Genomic DNA, 19,340 nt, shown 5'->3' on the forward strand with positions numbered 1-19,340 from the left:
GCTTATTAACAGGATCACTAAAAGCATCAAATAAGATAATGGACATAAAAAAGGCCGTGAAAAGCAGGAAGCACTTAGGAATAGCATTATTTAACCATTCACATTTAGACATTGGAACATTAATCAAATGATTTTATAAGCTCCCTCCTGAGTTCCCATAACGCTCCCACTATACAGTACCTTTATTATAGCACTTATCACACTGTATCGTGGTTATTTGTGTATGTTTCCATCTCTGCCCCAGACTGAGTCTCAACATGGAGTCCCCAGCACTTAGCACAGTGCCTGCCACAGATTAAGTCTCGGTGAATATTTTAAGTAAATTAATGAATGAAAGAGAATCAGCATTCATGCATTCTCAGCCTATAAAAATGTGTTCAGACAATAAGCATACAGACAAGAATTCTGTCCTAAGATTCTGGTAGAAAGGGTTACAAATGGAAAAAAAAAAAAAAGTATAGATTTTGCCCGGGAGAAGCTTATAAATGGAATGGAGAAGCAGAGCACATGCATATGAAAATGCCTGAAGATGATTTATCAAATTACCTAAAAGCAGTTGTATTTTTAAACTATGACACAGGCATTGACGGATTTCAGAAGAACAGTAAGAAGCAGGAGGGGTTAATCAAGAGGAGCTTTTTGGAGAAGCAGGGAATTATTTAGGGAGGCCTTGGCAATATAAACAAAATTCACAGAGTCTGTCACTTTATGGACGAAGGGGGTGAGTGGCCACTCTTTGCAAGGGTCTTTAAGAGCTCTGGAGTCACAGTGCTTGTGGGAGATGTGTCATCCCTCTGTTGGACACACGCATGTGCGTGTGCACACACACAAATCCCTGTGGCTGTAGGGGTGGAGTAATGGACTTGAAGTGCTTCCCCTCCCTCCGGGAGAATCCTCTCTCCTCAAGCGCTCCTTTCTTTGCTTTCAAGCCGAGCCTTTGAAGGTAGCAGCTTTGCAGCTCTCAAGAGCTCTCTCCCAGGATTGGGCCCGCACCGCAAGTGCTCCCATTGCCAGGATGTGACACGGAACCCATTCAATTATGATTCTTTGTTCCAGTGCCTTTGATCATCTTAGGACCAGGAAATTTGAGTAGCTTGGCAGAGGGCAGAGCCAGGGTGACAACTGTTTACCTTTCTCAAGGTGGGAGGTGGAAAGCACGGGCCCCTGCTATTGGGGGCGAGTGTGTGGGGTGGGGCGAACAGACGACTTATTGCCCGGTGCACAGCCCACCCCCCACCCCCACCGACATCCAGAAATACAGCCTCAGCGCTCACAACAGGTATCCTACGCTCATCGATTCAACGAATGTTTATTGTACCACTACGATGTTAGCCATTATTCTAGGTGCTGGGAATAGGGCTGCCAAGAAGAGAAAGAAGTTTACTGGTTTTATGGAGATTATATTTGAGTGAGAGAAAAAGAAAATCAGCAAGTTGACTCTATACAGAATAATGTATAGATGCTATTAAGGGGTAAACCGTGATGTCCTCCAGAAGGCTCAGGGAAGATCTCCCTGAAGTTGTAGTATATGAGCCAAGAGCTGAAGAATAATGAGGAGCCAGCCATGGAAAGAACTAGGAGAGCCTTTTCCAGGCAGAGAGAAAGGTCCGTGCTGAGGCAGGAACAAAACGGGAGGCTCCAAGACATGTGCCCAAGCTTGCGTGCATGCGCACACACACACGCACAGGTCTATGCGTAAGGAGCAAGAGAAGTTGGAGGACTCAAGAGAGAAGCCAGCAAAGGCCAGATCTCCAGGCTGAGTAACCTATGGTAATACATTGGGATTTGATTCTGAGTGCAATGGGAAGCCATTGAACCACTTATGACCCCCTGAGGAAAGGCTTCGTATCTAACCTGTGTTGTGGGAGAGGGCAGCTGCTGAGCCATGTCTTAGGAGTGGTAAGATTCCCAGTATGACCCCAAACCTTTCACCTCTCCTGAAACATGGAACTTGCCATGGGGAGAGATTGTCCACCATCTTCAAAGGCTGCTTGAAGATATATCAACCTGGAAAGCCCACAAAGTTGAAGCTACTTCTTTCTTGTGGGCTCCTAAAAACCCAGGCCAGTGAGTGGATGGAAGACTCATCAAAAGTCTTTATATCACCAGGGGCTGCGAAAAATCACTGAGGCCATCTTGGAATTCCTTAGACAGGCCAGTGTCTCTTCTGCATGGAAATACTTCCTAATAAGCATCTTGTTGGTACATTCCATTGTGTTCTAGCTCTGGGAAATTTCCATTAGCCCAAACTCTTCACCCTGTGACTGAACTCCATAAACATAGAAAGTTTGTTCAAGGAGGCATCTTAGAGAATATTGGATCCAATCTGCTTGGTTTACAAATGAGTGAACTGAAGTTCAGAGAGGGCAAGTGATTTGATAAAAATCATATAATTCCCATCTTTGGGGTCTTCATCTTAGCTCCTTCTAGTACTTTGCTAGCATGCAGAGGGAAAATTTAGGTAAATTTAGACTGGCATCCTGATTCAGAAAAAAGGCCTCCACATGAAAGAGCCAGTTCAAAGTTTTCCAACATTGAGAGTCTGGGAAGTGAAGACAGGATTCACGGGATATCCCTTCAAACTCCAGAATCTGCAACTCAGAACCTCCAAAGTAAGGGGGTGAGTGATCAAGGGGGCTGAAAATCTCATCAGTGTTTTCCTTATCTGCAGGAAGTTTCAGGTAAATATCCGGGGGTGGGGAAGGGGATTAAGGACTTGCTCTTAATTCATGGGTCCACCTTGGGGCCAGGGAAGACAGGTGCAGGGCAGGGGTGGGCTGGCTCTGTGTGAGAGGTGAAGGGGATGGGCCCTGGTAATCCAATATCCTCTTGGCACCACTCAGAGCTCCAATCCAAATCCATCACTGCAAATGAACCAGGTGACAGGATTAAATATCCCCTAATTGCCGTCCCCCGGGAGGGGCTGCGCCAGATGTCTCTTCCACATGCCTAGCCCAGCAGATGGGAGATCAGATACCAAAGGGTCACTTCTGAGAGCCCAGAAGGCAGGCTGGGTCCTGGCCACCTGGGCCAAGTGGAAGGAGGAACAGAGGGCACATTGGGGTGCTCTAATGGGTCTGAAAAACAGAATATTTAGTACCGTCTGGCCCTTGGTTTTTTTGTAGTAAGGTCTGCACTACTCCACGCTGCTATTTATTTGTCCTCCTCATTCACCAGGACAGGATTTGGGCTGTTGTACCTTCTCCCCCATCCTGAAACTCACTGCTGGTAATGGATTTCTGTTACTGAAAACCAGATATACCTAAGGATGATGCGGAAGTCTGCCTGCTCTAGGTCCCTACTTCTGGGCCAGCCTGCTCCTCACTAGAACCCTCGGAGGCAAAGTTACCTTGTGTTTCCTTCCAGCACTCTCAGGAAAGAGACTCTACAGGTTTGCTTGGTTGTGTATTCTAGTAACCTGGGCTCCAGTGAAGGGCAGGTTCTCCAAGTCCACAGAGCACCAAGCAAGAAGAAATGGAACTTACATTTAAAGGCTCAAGAAATGGACTTGAGTGCAAAATCAAAGCTCCTGGCCTGAGGAGGCTGTCTGGGGGTTCTCAGCTGGTGGGACTGAGAAAGCCTGTAGCAGGTGGAAGAGCAAGGTGGCTTCTGGAAGGCCCCCAGCCCTTCTCTTCTCAGACCTTTTCACTTGAGAAGCTCTGCCCCTATCTTGCCTCAAGCCTACTCTCCCCAAAATCAGCTCCCATCAAAGGGCACTGGGTAGTTTGTGGGAATAAGAGGAATTTTCATTTAGCCGAAGTCATGATATTGCAAAATCAGCAGAAGCAGGTACAAGGCAGGAATAGCTCTCCATCCAGGGAAGGCAAGACCATGAGGCAAAATGAAGGTTTGCATGGCAAACCTCACTGATGACTGGGCAGAAGGCAGAGTCCGGTATTGAAAGGGCCATGCAGGGTCCACAGTGAGAGGACTGCACAAGGCTCTGGCGACCTTCGAAACAACACTGTTGTTGAAAATTACAAGACCTCAGCAGAGGGGCTGGGACTCCGGTCCTTGCTCTCCGGTGAAGCTAGCGAACTCCCGGCTCATCAGCCCCAGCACTTGGAAGAGGTCTGATGCCTGGTCCAGCCCTAACTGATCATCTTTCTTTTTTTCATGAGTTTGTTCATTCATTCACTTAACAAAAACATTTTTTTTTTTAAAAGAATCTACTATGTTTTTAGAAATATGCTAAGGGCAAAGATGGTTAAGACCAATGTTGTCCTTGCCCTTAGGGGTAATGTGTCTGCTGACTTAGGGAAGTCACTGCATTGCTCTGAACTTCAGCATCACCATTCATCAAATGGAAGTTGTGACACTTACCCTAGGTCCTTTGGAGGGTTGCTGAGAGGTGCCCGCAATATGACTGAGGGAAAACTGCTCTGGCAAAGCTCTTTTGCAGGAACCATAAAAGTGAGCAGTACTGGAGTATTGCTTTTGCTCAGAGACCAATGCAGCTAAATCACCGGGGAGCTGATTGAGACCCTCCTGCCCTTTCTTCCTTGCCCTTCCCTCTCCCCTTACTCAAGCTCTAAACAGAGACTTCGTCTAAAGAGAACCATTCCATGCTCAATGATAAAATGGACAACGGGATTTCTGGGTGGTCCTCTGGGACCAAAGACAGGAGGCCCGCAGTCCAGGATGCCAAACAAAAAAACCAGGTTATCTTGGAGGGGGTCAGAAGCAGGACTGTGGTCTAAGAACAAATGACTTGGCCCATTTCTGCATCTCTGCAGTGGTCATGCACCCGCTGAACCCACCAGTTCCTAGTCGTCCCAATTTTAGGAAAACCAGATATCTAGTATCTCAATATTAACCACTCCCTATCCCTGAAAACTACTTGGGCTTGGAGGAAGGTGGCTCCTAGTAGTGGTGACCTGTGGCTAATAACATGTTACCATAGAGGCCAGGGGGCCCAACTGTTGGAATTACCTGGGAAATTTGTCAAAATACACAGCCACGAAAACTTCCAATTTTGAAGGCTTGGGGTAGGACCTCAGAAATGATTCTGATAATCAGAAAGCTTGACAACCTCATAGACAGTCCACATGGGCCCATATCTTGTCTGTTTTTATATATATTCAGGACAGAGCACAGAATAGATAATAAATGTTTGGTGACTGAGTAAATGAATTCATTAAAATATATTCAAATACATTCAAGAAAAAAGCAATGCATGGCAAAGGTCAGACTTTTTTTTTTTTTTTTTTTAGAATTAGAAGCCTTCTAGGAACTGGTTATATCTGATTGTCTTCCTGACTCTCTATTCTCAGGGTACAAAATTGAGAAACCTAGAATTGACCCTTTTGAGCTTTCTGTTAGGTTAGTTTTGAATAAACAGAGCTTTGCTCCCATTGCCATAAAATAGAACTTGATGAAAGAATGGTTTACCTTGTTTCTTCTCTCACTGTATTTTATTATTATTACTACCTTATCAGTAATAACAATAATAATAAACGCTTTTGCTTGTGTTTTTCTCATTTCCACATTAGGGATCTTATGAAAGAGATTGGGAATTATTATTCCCACTATACAAATAAAAAAAATGCATAAAGAGGTCATATATCTCACCTTCCCTGCATTCACCCAATTGGAAAATGGTAAGATCAGACCGCTGACTTGGAATCTGATGTTCTTTGTACCACTCCAAGCTTCTGGAAAACCACTGCAGATCTGAATCCAGTGACCTCCCACATACGTCATTCCAAATATGAAAACAGAATGCCTGGAATCGCTTGCAAAGCACGAGGACATATTCCTTTACCAAAGAATCTCGTTTTACAAAAGCTCTTCATCTTATTTATGTAGAATCATTAAGAGGTTGAAGAAGACAGGTAACATAAAGAATCATTCCCTTCTAACTGAAATGCAGGCAAATCATCTCTGAAATATAATGCAAGCTAATAGGAGAAAGGAATCTGTTCTAAAAGAATCTGGTGTCTATGTGACTTTTCAGGAGTATACCTGCCACAGGAAAGTCAGGTAAATGTGGACACTTGTATACCAGACTTCTGAACTGAAAATAAATTGACAAATAAGCTGTTTCTCCTTTCTTTTCTCCCAGAGCTGGGTTCTTGTGTTGTCAGAACATTACAGCATCCCAGAGACGGTACTCAGTCAGACAATGGGCTCATGTATTTTCAACAAAGGTAGCTTGAGCTGGAAGAAGCTTTCAGTGGAGTCCGACAAAATCAGCACAGCCTTAGGCTGGATCCAGATGATACCCAGAGAATGAAAAATGATAGCAATTTTCTGAATATTCTAAACTTCTGGATTTTGAGAGTGTCATTCACTTCATATACAAGCTTACTGACTGAATATTCAGCCCAACCTATTACCCTAAGTATTTTAAGCAATGCCTAAATTCATGACTCTCCTAAACTCCTGGCTTTGGTCATTTTAAGCAGAACTGATCAGTTAATTCATCCTAAAGTCAGTTTTATTAAGTAGCCCATCAATTCAGTTTAACATCTGGCTGTTCCAATGGAGGGGTTAGGCTAACTGACAAAACAGACCAATAATCTTGAAGATGGGTCTTGGAGCCAGTAGAAAGATAAGGTAGGAAGTAGGAAGTCACCAGGTTCCCAGTGTGGGACCACTTGCTACAAAGCAAGAGCTGATACAGACATGAGCAGAATAAAGATGCCCTTTGTTCTCTATGTGCATTTCTGGGGCCCAGAGAGATGGACAGTTCTTGTCCCTGGAGAATCTGGTTGCCTTATGGAGCAGCCCGGCTCCCCACCAGCCCCCCACCTCCCTAGGCCACAGGCATCCAGGTCCCTGTCATCTCTAACAGGGGGTGGGGATTGGTCCGGCCATTCATTGGTTCTGAAGTTTCTTCTACTTAAACCAATTTGTTAGGTGCTTTGTGATTTACAGCCACAGTGGAAAACGGGGCTGGGTATTGATTCTTGGCCTTTTCTATTGCAAATGGGTGTAATGTTTTATAGTATGTCAGAATAATAGCAGTGGGCACTCTATCAATGTCAAATGTTAAAAATGATCAGCTATTGTGATGTAGGAGATTAAATATGAAAGCTTGATGGGTACATAAAAGCGAAATGGCAATACTAAAAGGATTTTTATGTTCGGCTCATTGCTCTCTGGAATCCACCTGGGGAGTTGTTGGAGCCAACTGTGCAGATCAGTGACATATCACCAGGGGTTAAGGGACGGGACAGGGGCATCCCTCCCCAGGTGCTGTTTGGTCTGGCAAAGTGAAATGGGAGAATGCAGGTGGAGAGACCAGAGTTCATTTGGCCCTACCTTTGGGAGCCTGAGTGCAACTTCTAGGTTAACTAGGAAGGCGGGGCCCCTGGATGGCTCAGTCGTTAAGCATCTGCCTTCGGCTCAGGTTGTGATCCCGGGGTCCTGGGATCGAGCCCCGCATCGGGCTCCCTGGTCCATGGGAAGCCTGCCTCTCCCTCTCCCACTCCCCCTGCTTGTGTTCCCTCTCTCGCTGTGTCTCTCTCTGTCAAAAAAATAAATAAAATCCTTAAAAAAAAAAAAAAACTGGGAAGGTAAAGTACAAGGTGACAGAAGCCAATCAGAAATGCCAGAGGTCATTATAGCCCCAGAATGGCTCAAACACTAAAGTCAGCCTAGAGAATTCATCCTCTTCTTTAAGGTCTCTGGGGAGATAGAAATAACTGAAGAAACTTACAACTGAAATAGATCTTGTAGGTCACCTTGTCTAGTCAACCTTCCCTTTTAAAACTCAGCAAACTGAGGCCCAGAGAAGTAAAGAGATATGCCCAAGGTCATCTAGCCATTGAATGCCAGAGCGGACCAAATCCAGGTCCAATGTCCACACTGTAGATCAGAGCTGCCCAAAAGAAATACGATGAATGCCCATATGTGGCTTTAAATATTCCAGTAGCCACATTTAAAAAGTAGTAAAAGATAGGTGCAATTAATTTTGCTATTTTTTATTTAACCTAATGTAGTCAAAATAGTATCCTTTTAACGTGATCAGTATAAAAATATTGAGGTAGTTTACATTCTCAATGACATGCCGAGTCTCGAGTGCATTTTACAATAATAGCATATCTCAGTTTGGACTAGCCACATGTACTCGTAGCTACCATGCTGGATTTGCAGCTCTCCCCTGAGATACCTGGGGCCAGGGCAATGCACGAGGACACCCCCCCTAGGGAAGGATGGAGGGCTTAGGGGAGGGCATGCATATTTTGAAAAAGCAAATAAACACTAAAATTTACTTGGAAACTTTTGAAAACCCAATTTATAAACACAAACCACAGATAGTAAACCCTGAAAAAAATCTTAGTGAGAACACACCGAAGACAGACTGTCAGTCATCTATGAGGCTTCTCGGGGAGGTAGAGAAGGTGAATTAGAAATTGTGGGGGTTCTAAGGGGCCTGGGAAATTCTCCGTGTTTGCCAAAAATGAGCATGAATTTACAGACTAAGGACCGCACTAGCCCTTTGGGGCAGAGCGGCTTCCCAGGTGATGTGGTTGCCACCGTAATAGAAGTTACCAAACGTATTTTCTGGGAGAACCAAGCTCAACACCTACAAAGTCTCACATGGAGGTTGAAGGCTGAGACTTGACGCGGGACACCAGCTCACCCTGAAGGCCTCCAGTTGCCTGAGCCGTCCCTGTCCCTCTGTCACACACACATGGGGAACAGCAGCCTTGCTGAGTGCACCATTTGTAGATGGCTCCTTCTAGGCCCTGCACCATCCGCTGAGAATGCCCAAGGGCCCCTCTCCCAAGAGAGCTGAGGTTGACTCAGAGAACAGTGACCCCTTTCCAAAGCTAGGAAGGCCTCGGCTGATCCTCTCACTGGCTCTTGCCTGTTGGCTTCCTCACCTGCTCTAGTTCTTTCTCCTAGCCCCACCAGGACAGGAGAAGAGCTAAGAAGCTCTCCACACATAGTCCAGGCTGTTTAGAAAAAGGGAGCCTCAGAGTTCAAGCCCCGATGGTCTAAACTGGCTCTGGATTGTAACCTCCCAGCACCGCCCTGTGCCTTGGGTTCTATGTCTTGTCTACTCAGAAGGGCTCAGCGCCCTGCTCTGGGCAGCAGGCTTTTGCGGGGGGTGGGGGGAGAGTAGGGAAAGGGACTAATTGACCTCGTGACGCTCCATCCAATCTATTAATGTGAGACAAGAAAAGGTCACTTCTTAGTCAACACGGAGGCTGGCCTCCCGCTGTCCTTAACCCAGGCATACTTCCCGGAGGCAAGAGGGGAGACTCGGAGGAAGGTCGCAATATCGAGAACATTCTCTACTTCGTCACCGACCCACACAGGATTCCCCCTCCTTCTTTCTCTCTGTGTTTTTTTTCTTTTTCTTAAACCAAAGTTTGAAGCTAAATCCACTGTGGGCTGAAGGAGGCACTTTAAACTTCACTTGCTTCCAAGTTTAAATGGGAAGACTTGACAGGTATGCTAATGCTCCTCTATTAAGTCTGCAGAAAATGACATTAAAGGTATTGGTTAAAGACACGGCTCAGTGTTTGAGCAATTTAATGAAGTGTTACACACAAGCTGACCTTGTAGAGGGAGAAGCTCGCGGCTCTCTCAGTGTTTCGGGAGGCCCTGGCCACTCTGTTTGACATCTGAGCTTAACACCAGCCCCAGACTCATTACTGTCTGCGAGGTTCTGGGAACCGCCCAGGGGGAGAGCGGCCTCTGCTTGTAAAGTCCAGTGACAGGAAGGGAAGGTAAAAAGAGTGTCTCCTGATCCTCAGCTGTGTGAGGCCAGAGGTGCCGGTTTGAATGACATGTTCAGTTTTCATAAACATGGGCAGCCGTCCCCTGGGGGAACCAGACAGGAGAGGAGGAGGGGTTCTCAGAGTGGCCAGGGTGGACAGGGTCAGCCGAGTGTAAAGGGCCAGAGCTTGTGGCTGGCATCTGATAGCCAGGTGAGCTGGCGGACCTCTGGGCTGGGGGGGGGGGGGTTCTCTGTCAGTAGAGTGGGCAGCCCCCCAGAGAGTCCAGGACAAGGGTACCCGAGCATTCAGTGACTCTACGGAGAGATGAACCCCTATAAAGGGTAGCTCCCCAAGACCCCTACAGCAACCCCATTCACTCACCAACTCATTTGTTTGTTCATCAAATGTTATCAAGCACCTGCTATAGATCACTTCTCTCTCCAGCTACACCCCGTTCGCTGTGTTTCAGCCATAGTCTGCCGACTCAACATTCAAAGCTCCTCTCTACCACAGAGCCTTTGCACATACTTTCCCCTCTGTCTGCAATGATCTTCTGAGATTTTCATAAAGACAGCCACTTTAAGCCTGCCAGTATCAGCTTATATACACTTTTATCAGAAAGGCACAGTGCATAGAGATAAATGTAAGGCCCACAGGTCTTTCTAGGTACAAAATAATTGATAATTGTTACATTTATTATACTTATACTCTTTTACTTTTGCTTTTGAGTAGCTCATTATACCTTTCAAACTTCTCTTATATGTTATCCCATTTGCAGTTTCTAGAAACCACCTAAGGCAGAAGGGAGATTTGCTGGCTATACTTATGTAGAGACATGTAACCTGAGGCCAACAGAAGCCGTGAGTGTCCAGGGAGACAGTGCTGGACCCAGCCCAGCACTCAGGTCAGCCGGCTTCCAGAGCAAGGCTTTTCCATCACAGCAAATGGTCCACACTTGCCTCACCGGTGATGGGTGGATGCACATTTAAGGGCCAGGCCTGTATTGCAGATCTCAGAGCCCCTCAGCTTGGGGACGTGTGGCAAGTGGATGAGTGACAACATCAACCAGAGCATCACGCATGCACACGCACTGCTGGCCGGGCGGAGACGCACAGAGGGGCAGCCCTGCCTGCAGGAAGCATTTACACCCAGGCTGAGCCAAGGGCCATGCGTGGAGTCTTGGCCAAGTCCCTCCTGATCGAAGCTGTCTGTTCTCCCTCCTCCTTGCCCCCCTCAGCCTCTGCCAACGGCTGCCACATTTTACCCACCCTGCTTAAGTTGGCTCATGCAAGCAGAGTTCTTTGGAGGAAGAACCACAATCCAGGTTTTATAGAGGAGAAACTCACTGACCAATGAACCTCTGCGGAGTACCTCCTCTATGTCCTCCCCTCTGCTCAGGCTCAAAAAGGAATAACCTACACAAGCGAGCTCCTGTTCTTCATGCACCTTCCGTGCTTGGCCACTCACACACGCTGTGTCCCTTCCCCAACACCACAATGCTACGGGAGGTGCGGGCATAGTCCCACCTTTTAAGCAAAGACACCGGGGTTTAAAGAGGCAAATCAGGTGTCTGAGACCATACGGGAACAGGTGGTTCAACCTCACTTCGAACTCGGGCTCAGAGAGAGTCAAGGTCCGGAGAGTTCTGTGCATGTTGTCATGGGCGGGAATGATGGCCTTTGGAGGTGTGTAGTGAAGGCACAAGGCAGGCAGCTGCCCATGTGTCGTATCTTTTCTGGCACCTTCAGAAGAGAGGGTTGGAGTAGTCACAGAGGGCTTCCGGGAGAAAGCAGAATCTGAGATGCCAGATCTCAGAGGGATGCTAATCACCCTGCACTTCATGATGGTCCAGTGATAAAGTCGTCATGGTCATTGTTATGAATAACTTTGTGCCAGGCCTGTTGTAGGGACATTACATTATTATCTCATTTAATTCCTCCAACAACAAATGAGGTAGATGAGCGAAGGACTGAAAGCCGGAACTTTCCTGAGCTGTTCTGACACCATATCCAATGTGATCTAGTAGGGAGAATAAGGGATTTGGGTCTGGCAGACCCACAGGTGCATCTTGTAGGACTGCTTTGTTGTGCAACTCAAGGCAGGGTGGCTGGGAGAGAGCAGTGAGCAAACGGCACAATATAAACATGGCAGACACAAGACAGAAGTTCAAGCTAATGAATGGTCTTAGGGTTGGACTGTTGAACCTGATAAAAATGTTGACTTCATTATTCCCACTGGTAGCAGGTGAAACTTTCGAGGACTTAGTGTAGTGGCTGAATGAGTAGGCGTTAACCCCAGACACCTGGGTTCAAATCCCAGCTCCGCTACCCACGAGCTGGGTGACCTTGGGCAAGTTCAATCACCGTCCTTCAGTTGCATCATCTTTAAAATGAGGACAACTAGAGCTTCTCCTCATAGGATTGTTTTGAAGATTAGAATTAACACATGCAAAGTGTTAATTTGCCCTCCCATAGTGCATAATGTGCTGGCTACTATTAGCAATTCTGAGGCTTTTTATTGAACACCCATTCTGCACAAAACATTGTGGGAAATACGAAAGTGAACCAGGCCTGGTCTTGGCCTTGGATGTGCACTCAAATAATTAACATAGCCCAGAATGGGATCAGGTGCTGCTTCCAAAGTGCAAGAAAAGCATTTATAGAAAGAGACCGGTCCTGATTGGACAGGGTCCATGAGGGAGAAAGAATTTGAGCTGGTGCTTGAGGAAGGGGCAGGATTTTGTAGACAGCGTTCGGGGCTGGGAGGGCAGTCACAGGGACTGTTCGTTCTCAACACCTCAGCCCGTAGCGGTTACGGGGGGTCTCATGCACTCTGGGTGACACCTGTCAAAAAGAAAGAGAAGTCAGTCAAACTAACACTGTCATTTAACCCAGCGTAAGTCTTCAGGCTCTTCCCAGTAAAGATCTTTCCGGCATTTTCATGAACACAAGCCCATTCTTGTTTTCATTTTGGAGCCCTTGGGCTGACCCAGTCTTAGCCCGCTACAGCCAGGTCTTCCTGCAAAGGGGAGTTTTAAACTGATGTGAATGGCACCCACACTCTTGGCTTTGAGTCCACAGCTCAGGCACGACTCGAAATGGGACAGAGGAGAGAGGTTTCTGGAAGGCAGCGGCAGCTGGAAGCCTGGGACCCAGCTCCTGCCCCTACATGACGCCCACAGACCAGGGACACCTGCACGCTTCCCTTCGTACCCCTTCCCTGTCCTCTCCCACCCCGTCTCTGGCCTTCTTTCTTGCCCTTTCTTGTTTTTGTTTTCCTTCCCTCCCTCAGCCGCCCCCATCCCCTCCCCCTCCTTCTTTCTGACTGGGTGCCACTTCTGGGATTTAATTAAGAACCCCTTGTGCACCCCACAAACCTACACTCCAGCATCTGCATCCCCAGCCCCCTTCACGAGCCCGAGACGCACCTTCCCTGTTTCCTGGAAGGTAGACAAATCATTTGCCTGGGGCCAGAGCAGAGAGAAGAAGAAGAGCAGGAATTTTTCTCGGACCAGGAGACAGGCTCCTCTCCTAAGGAGGAAAAATAAAGCCAGGAGAGAATCCACTCACGAACCTTTCGAAGGGACATGGAGGGAAAGTGGAGAGATTTTTTTCCTCTTCTCCTTCAGGAAAAAAAAGCTTTTAAAATAAACAGCTGACAGCATCTCTTATTTGAGTCATTCTTCAGTGGTTCTAAATGTGCCACTCTAGAGTATCTTATTTAGAAGTTGAAAAAAAAAAATGTATTCTCCAGGAGAGAGCTCAGCATCACCCAGGAGAGCAAGGCTCACTCTCCTCCTGGCTGACTTGATGCCCAGCCTCAAACATTCATATCTTCTCCAATAATCTGATCTAGGTTATAAAAATTAAAAAAAAAAAAAGAGGAGAGACAGCTGGTTCTCCCACACATCTGACATTTTCCTTTATGCCTGGTTTAACTTTTTTATGACAGCCTGGGTTCACTCCATTGGAGAATTCCTCTCTTCAAATGAGCTTCGTGTTTTATGTTTGAATATGTTTCTTTAGACAAAGCTGGTAATTTTTTAAGTTAAAATGTGTAAACTTGAAGCACTTAGGAAGTTTAAGGATCCATGTGATTGGCACATAAATCTGAGGTTATTCATGCTAAAGTCCCATATCTAACGGCACTGTTAAAAAAAAATAATCAAAAGCAAGTGACATATTTTTACTTGTTTTTTAAGCAAAAACCCCCAGACTGTCAGTTTGCTAAGTAATTGGTTAGTATCTCTGCACACTCTCCACTCTCTCCTTGGTGACATGTGCTTGTGCGGTTGTACCTGGCGTTCAGCAGGTAGCTAGCTCACCTTGCAGCGGGTGTGGGGGTCCTTCTGTTCTCAGTGGGGAGACAGATTCTCCCCCTGGCTGCTGGGGTCTGCTGCATCTGAGGCCAGGGGCTCCTCGCTGGGCCCATGTCTGTCTTCCTGGCTTCTGAGCTCACAGAGTGAGAAAGAGATGGAGACTTTGGCGCCCAGGACCTGAGTTTGACTTACCCTTCACTGACCGAACCACTTTAGGATACCTGCTTGACTTCTCTGTGCCTCTGGCTTTTTCATCTATAAAAAGGTGTTCACGAAAATGTCTACACTATGCATTATACTAAGAGCTCGGTAAACAGTACATCCCTGCGTGATTTTATTTATTGGTTTAACGTGGTGGGAAGCCAGATTGCTTCATAGCCCACCCCCTTCAGACCCTTCAGTAGGCCAGCCAGAGGGGCAGGATGTAAAGTTCAACCCCTCATTCTGACCGACCTCCTTGTACCCTGAATTCCAGAAAGAACTGTGGTGACAGTAAACATACAGGGATAAGAAGCCCTGTCTTAACCACCTGCTCTGAGTGTCAGGACCATCTATGAACCACAGAGCTGCACTCCTTGTTCAGACTCTACTTTTTGAGCTGGGCACGCTGATACTATCTACATGACTCCACCCATCAGTGGAGAATGGGTCCTTTTATCTCTGGGTGAGCTCAGAGTGGGGTCCCTAGACCACCAGCAAGGGCATGGCCTGGGAGATTCTTAGAGAGGCAGATTCTCAGACTCCCATCCCACACCGACTGAATCACAATCTGCATTTGAACAAGACCCCAGGGAATTCATATACATGTCAAATGTGAGGAGCACAGCCCCTGACCACAGCAATAGTGCTTGACCCCAGACCCAGACCGTGGCAGAAGAAGGACTTTCCATCTACCATCTCCCACCGCCTGGGACCTGGAGCACCTACCCCATAAAGTGTTGCTGAATAGAAGCTCCTCTAATGGTAGTTGGGTCATGTGGAGACTCCTCAACTTCTTTTCCTTGTTCCTCTCTCCCACATGCTATGACAAGGCGCAAGGTTTGGGTAGAATCAGCTTCACAGGGCCTGAGGCTAACGAGCGCAAGTTTTCCTGAGTTGCAAACGGAGCCTCTTAAGTGCATCACCATGATTCCTTGCATTGCTACTGGATTAAAGCTTTGCACATATCCCATCATTTGATGCTCAGAGCTCCTGGATGCTTGAGGGGGCAGGTAGCTATTCAGAGAAGCGAAAGTAATCTGCCCAGAGCCCCTCATGAGTGGATGGTGGGCGGGGGGCAGGGGGTCTGGCTGGTCTGCACAGCGATTTACAAATCTGTGCTGCTTAGAAGAAACCAGGATGGAATTTGAAGGCTTTCTTCAACTGGAGGACCTGTGGATTCTGGAGATATTGAACAGAGGTTTGCAGCCCAATCAATACTAAATCAATTAATTTAGTCTTCCAGATAGCTCTGTGTACTTACCCAGGGCTAGAGACGAAACTCCCGGCATGGAATCCAAACTGCTGAGGCGAGTCACCAATCAGCCTGCAGTATTGACTGAACGCCCACTGTGGGCAGCCGCCCCACACCAGGCCCTGCAGGGCAGGGGGCAAGGGGCACAGCCAATAAACGCACTTTTGGAGCTGTGAAGGAGGACGGTGTCCAAAATGCTGTTCAATGTTCTGTAGAGAGAGAGATGTCCAGTAAATGTCTGCTTGAGTTTCGTGCCAGGGAAATAAATTGTCTCAACAGATGAGTTTGTATGCTTTCTTTTGTTAGAAAATTAAAAAAAAAAAAAGCACTACATAACTCAATGAATATCCCTCTTTTGCCTCACCTGCCAGAAAATCCAGAATAAATCTGCCCAAATGGCGTAATCTACTCATTTCAGAAGCCTGAGAGCATCTACCACATCCCTTCAAGGCTCTGTTGCTTTTTGTTTTGTGTTTTGGTGTGAAAATCACTTTGAATCCGTTTCTGGTAATAGGGCATAAAACACTCTCGTGCAACTCTGAGGCATTTTCCACTTGCTTTGGTGTGATGAAAGAAAGGCATGCGGTAATTTCCTGAGGTGTCTGAGATGGGGTCTTAGAATTGGGAGGTTGGGGTCTCAGGGATTCTGCTGATTTGACAGGCAATGTTGCATGAATCCTTTCTCCTTTCTGGGCCCCGGCTTCCTCATTCACAAAATAGAGAGGTTAGACTAGCTCCAAAATTCTGCCAAGTGAAAAGGAGAAATAGCAAAAGAACAGGTACAAGTCACCAGAAATCCGGAGAGAATGAATGGCACGAGCATACTCTGGAGTTGCGTTCAAGATGGGAGCTCTCCTGAAGCTTTGAAGCAGATGTGTAAATCAAATGTTAGTGTGCGTGTCTTCATGGGGAACAGAGGGAAGAGACTATTCAAGTTGTAGAAGATGAAAGAAGAGATGGCCACCAATTCTTCCCCTCTGGCCTGTGATGCTGAGGCGGAGTCCAGGAGCTATTTCTTCACTCCCTGAGCTGAGTATAGCCATATGACTTTGGCCAATGTGAACAGGAGCTTGGAAAGTTCACACATGCTTCTGGTGTTGCCCTCCTGCTGCTTTTGGAACTCAGCTCCCCAGGCTGGCCTGCTAGATTATGAGACACACAGGGCCTAGTCGTCATCACTTCAGCCAAACCCCAGGGGTGTGATGGGATCACGTGGGCCAATCCCCAGCCAACCCACCTGCACATCAGTGAGCCAGCCCAGCTGAGATCAGCCAAGCCCAACCCAGCCCAGCCCTGCTCTGAAGAATTGTGATTAAAGGAAATGGTGGTTGTTTTACGCCACTAAGTTTTGACGTGGTTTATTACATGGCAAGAGCTAACTGCTAACACCAGTTGGGAGGACACGTCTATTTGAAGATGCAAGAATCAGAACCAGCAAATCCCAGTTGGGGAGCCTGCTGGGGAGAGAAGGTAGTTGGGGCTTTTTTCTCTCCATCTGCAAAGCTGGGTGACTTCACATCCCCCCAAATCTGATTGCTGTCCCCATTCTCCTATTTTATCTCTCTCTCTCTCTCTCTTTTTATCCATCATGCTTCCAGCGGGGGATGGAAGCAGACGTGCCCATTCTTGGCGCTGTGCACCTGCTAAAGGGAGAGAGAGGAGTAGCTGTGGTAGAGCAGCCGGGGAGCAGGACACCCGATAGATAATTAACCCATCCTCCTACATACCTTGGCTTCCGACAAAAGGAGCTGTACAAATCGACCCAACAAAATTATCGGCACTAATCTCCCAGCCCCTCGCCACTCGGTCCCTCTCCTGGCCGGCACCTGGCAGGGCTGTTAAGCCATCATATTCTACCCCCCTCAGCCCCCAGCCCTGTCCCCCTCTCTCCTTTTCTCTCTCAAGTTGTTACCACATAGGCATCACGGAAAGAATCAAACAGGGACAGGTCCTATTGTTCACCAAAGAGGCAAGAAAAAAATAATCAAAAAAGCAGGGGACTTAAAAAAGACCCGAATTATTTCTCAAATAGAATGGGAAAATCTAACATGCCTTATCACTACGGAGAACAAGCACTGTGCAAACGTCCAGGCCCCTGACTGGCAGGCCGGTTGTTTTGAATAGACGCATGACATTGTCAGAGAACCTGCCATTGTGTTGCTGAAAGGCACTTGCAACATTGCATAAAAATCAGGCATTTGTGTCACCCTCAGACTAGTCAAAGCTGCTGTTTTTTCTTTCTTTCTTTCTTTCTTTCTTTCTTTCTTTCTTTCTTTCTTTCTTCTTTCTTTCTTCTTTCTTTCTTTCTTTCTTTCTTTCTTTCTTTCTTTCTTTCTTTCTAAGAAGAAGAAGAAAGAAGGAAAATAAGAAATGTCCCCAGAAATGCCCCCAGAATAAGACCTTCAAAGCCAGATAAATGTTATTTTTGAAAGACATCAGAAACTGGGCCCCCAAGCAAAGCCACGAACTGAAGAGGTATATTTCACTTGGAAAGGATACAGGGAGGGCCCCAGGGAAGTAAGAGGCTGGTGTTCGGTTGGAGTCACAGCTTCCCTCGGAGTTTGAATTCCTCAGGCTAGACTTGCTGTCCAGTACCTTCTGGGTCTGGCCAGCCCTCTTACTGTCTGGTCTCTTCCCAGTTGCCTCCATTGCGAGCTGTTATACGATTTACGCGCGTTGTTTTCCAAGACCCCTACAGTGTCCTCATCTGTCACTTCTCAGGGAGGGGATGGAGTGTCAGATCTTTGGAATTCCGAAGGGATCTGAGCTCATCATCCCAGGAATCATGCTTGTCTCCAGCCACCCTTAAGCCACACCGAGGAACCTGGAGGGAGCTGACCGGGGCTCTTCTTCGGACACCACTCTCCATTGCAAATGGCCTGCAGCTTTCACGGTATACCCTGGCCACCCTACGATGACTATAGTTAAAGGGCTTGATCTTTCTCCTCATGAAAGAGACAAATTCTCCTCCACAGACCAGAGATACAGGAACTTAGAAAAGTCATCAGAGAGGGCATGGCATGTTCTGTCTGGTCATCGCATCGAGAGACAGCTTTCCCGGTCTCCTAAAGGCTTACTGCAGGAGAAGATGAGATTCTGGAGTCTCTGGAGAAATTACGAGATTCGCACATGAGCATAAAGCCCATACTGTGCTCTAATCGATTGCTGTCCCTTACAGTCTCACAGATTCCACATTTAAGAAGAGGGAAGGATTTAGCCCTAATACTGATTTGGCTTGCTGTGCTTCCTGTGGGGAAGGGGGCAGGCCGGGAGACCAGCTCTGGGTGGGCAGTCTGGCTGACGGATGCTCCCTAATTGCAAGCTTTGATTAGTTCAGCGGCTTCTAGATTTCTGGCTGTTAACAAACGGCTCTTAGTCTGTGCCTGGTGTCCTCAGAGAGAAGATGAGAAGCTTCTTTGCACCTAAGAGCTGCCCTTACAGGCTGCTGGTTTCCTGTCACAAAGGAGTAAGTGTGGAGGAAAAAACTAAATGCCCAACCTACTGCATGCTCTTGGATTGGCCATTTAACTGCCTTGCATTGGCTTCCTCATGGGTAATAGTTAGTTTATTTTATTTATTTATTTATTTATGTATTTATTTATTTATTTATTATTAATTTATTAATGCCACACATGTTCCAGAATGGATTTAAGGTGGCTTATCTGTAAAATGAAGGGATCAGACTAGGTGATGCCCTCCCCGCTCTAGGACGTTCTGACAATCCTGCTTGCCACTTGACTTTGCAGAGTCTACAGCTCGATTCCAAGTTACAGAGGTGCCAGCCTCCCCCAACCATGAGTGATTCAGAGTCACGGAGGGACTGTGGGGGTGACTGGGGAGACATGTGCTTTGTGCTATGACAACACTTTGTACTTAGGGTTTCACACCAGCA

Source organism: Callorhinus ursinus, unplaced genomic scaffold, assembly GCF_003265705.2.
Source record: "Callorhinus ursinus isolate GAN/ISIS: 27379988/994484 unplaced genomic scaffold, GSC_fseal_2.0 scaffold19, whole genome shotgun sequence".
NCBI classification, from domain to species: domain Eukaryota; kingdom Metazoa; phylum Chordata; class Mammalia; order Carnivora; family Otariidae; genus Callorhinus; species Callorhinus ursinus.